Here is a 2,856-nt window from a genome sequence, read left to right on the forward strand (position 1 = left end):
CTATCGGGATCCACCACCATTTGATGCTGGTGATGGTCTTTCCTGGACTGTACCACAGTTTGACTGAGACTGAGAAAATCTCTTCGCCAGACTGCAGCTGACATGGAGCCTATAAAGGAGAATATCATGCTGTTGGGATCCTCCACCATTTGATGCTGGTGATGGTCTTTCCTGGACTGTACCACAGTTTGACTGAGACTGAGAAAATCTCTTCGCCAGACTGCAGCTGACATGGAGCCTATAAAGGAGAATATCATGCTGTTGGGATCCTCCACCATTTGATGCTGGTGATGGTCTTTCCTGGACTGTACCAAAGTTTGACTGAGAAAATCTCTTGGCCAGACTGCAGCTGACATGGAGCCTATAAAGGAGAATATCATGCTGTTGGGATCCTCCACCATTTGATGCTGGTGATGGTCTTTCCTGGACTGTACCACAGTTTGACTGTTGTAAAATTTTCTATATATATGTTAACTTTTTAAAATAAGATTATTGTTTGTATTGAAAGATATTTTGATCATGAAGTTGTATTTCATATTCAACTATGCTTTATAAAAGGTATTATGTATTAAACGGATTATTTCTTGTACTTTGAGATATTGTATTGATCTCGTGTAAAAGACATTTGTAAATTATAGTTCCAAAACGAGGTTCAGATTCTGTAACATCACAGTTGTGCTGGCTGTTCAGTCTTGTACAGCATCTGATAAAAAAGTGTTATTGTTAGTTACAATAAATTTAATAAGTATTTTAGAATGAGAAGTCTTCAAAATACTTTACTGTATTATGCATTAAAGCAACAGTGATTCCAGAACTGAAAACACAACTAGTAGAAATGTGTACATGTAGGACTGCTTTCCAGTCACACCACCTGGAGGCCATAGAATAATAGTTTGTCATTCACGAACTTTACACTTCTTCTTGAACATATAAAGAGTTTTTAAACTATTTATAGCTTACTAAGATAAATTATAGTAGTTTTGGGACATTCTATACCAGTGACTGATTTATTTAACAGCTATGTGAATTCTTTTTGAAGACCTAAATTTAAGAGAAAAATTAGGTTTATGCTTAGGCAAAGATCACATGCTGTTCACGAGTGATGACAAAAGGATTCTTCTGTGATTTATTGCTTTTGATAAAGAATAAAATAATTTACAAAAGGTAAAAAGTTTTATTTATTTTATTTTAGTTTTCACTTCACTATACGTTGAAAATTCACTACAGTTAATGTTAGGGTAGAGAATATACAAGATAAAATGTAAAGTTTTACAAAAACAACTAAAATATGAAAACTGTAAGATGAAAAGAAGTATTTTTATCCTCTCACTCAGTAGAAATCACTTATTAAATCGACAACCAGAGATGAAGTATTAATACTACTCAATATGATGAATCTATAATTTCAAGATGGCACCTTTATTTAGCTACGACTTAATTCTACTGTTAAAAGCAAAGCTTCTTTTAAAGATGTAAATCTACTTTATTTCAGTCTAATTCTCATATCCTCATCTGTTATGGCATTTATAAATTGGTCATGTGCCAACAAATCAATTATTTCACAAGGAGTTTCCAATTAATATAATTGGGCAAGCCTTTCCAAATATTCTTCAAATCCGACCAAAGACCCTTTTTTTCTTCTTCTTGCATACACTCTTCTGGAACTTTGCTCTGAATACTTCTTTCTGGTGTGTCATTCCAAACCTTTTGGGTAAGATGGCTATCAATGCTTGATAGTTGTTATGGCTTTCATCTGGAAGAGTACTTAATGTTGTCAAAGCTGGCCCTTCTAAATTGACAGCAAAATGAATAGCTTGTTAATTAATTATTCCCTATTCCACTTGCCCAATCTGGAAATGATTTCAAATTGAGCATTGCATGATTCTAATTGTAATTTTCCATCACAGTCTGTTGGTTTCTCAAATGGCTACTAATGTTATTGATGTGGCCAGCTAAATTTTGGAGCTTCACTTGGTAAAGCCAGGGTTGTAGTAGTTCAGGAAGATTTTACAATAACAAGTGGCACAACAGTAATAAATGTAGACGAATGAAATTCACCTACTCCATATTTTGTAGTAGAAGAAGGTGTTTCAGGTTGGAACTCTTGAACAGGTGCAAAAAAAGGTGTAGCTAATGTAATCTTCACATTGGTCAATTAGTTTTCCAAATGTTTTATTTTGTCACTGATGTTATTTTCTAGCTCTTTTATCTCTTTTTTTGAACTTTAATTTTGTATTACAGCCTTTCCATAGATCATTGATGTCTTTCTTCAACCTTACTGCTCTAACCACTTTCTACATCCCCAATTATTTCACGTCAAATGTTTTTAATTCTTCTTTAAATATCACATCTCTTTCTTTTAACTCCTTTCTTAAAATTGCTTCTCCTACCTATTAATCATCTCATTCTTTTAAATCTTCTCATCATTTTCAGATAGTGAAGAAGAGTTACAGTCGAGATGTTGAGAGAATAAAGATCCTATTATAGCATTATTAGTCTCATTGCTACATTAGCACCCACTTGTCAATATGAATAATACTCGGATGAAAAACAATTCATAACATTTTTTACTTATTATATCCAGTGAAAAGTTATTTTTCTAATCCTGTGAATAATAAGGCTAACATTTTTATTTATTACTAGACCACCCATGACCCGTTGGGTCACCCACTATTCACAGGTTATGAAGAATTCAAACTAATTTCAATCTTGCACCAAAATGAAGGTTTATTTTGGGATAATTTAATTAAATATTTCAATCCATTCGTGTTATTCATAATTCAAGAAAATATATTTGATTGTTGATTGAGAGTGAAAGGAAAGACCATTTCATTTTTCAAAAAAGTTAAGTCAGAG

Source organism: Limulus polyphemus, unplaced genomic scaffold, assembly GCF_000517525.1.
Source record: "Limulus polyphemus unplaced genomic scaffold, Limulus_polyphemus-2.1.2 Scaffold6768, whole genome shotgun sequence".
NCBI classification, from domain to species: Eukaryota; Metazoa; Arthropoda; class Merostomata; order Xiphosura; family Limulidae; genus Limulus; species Limulus polyphemus.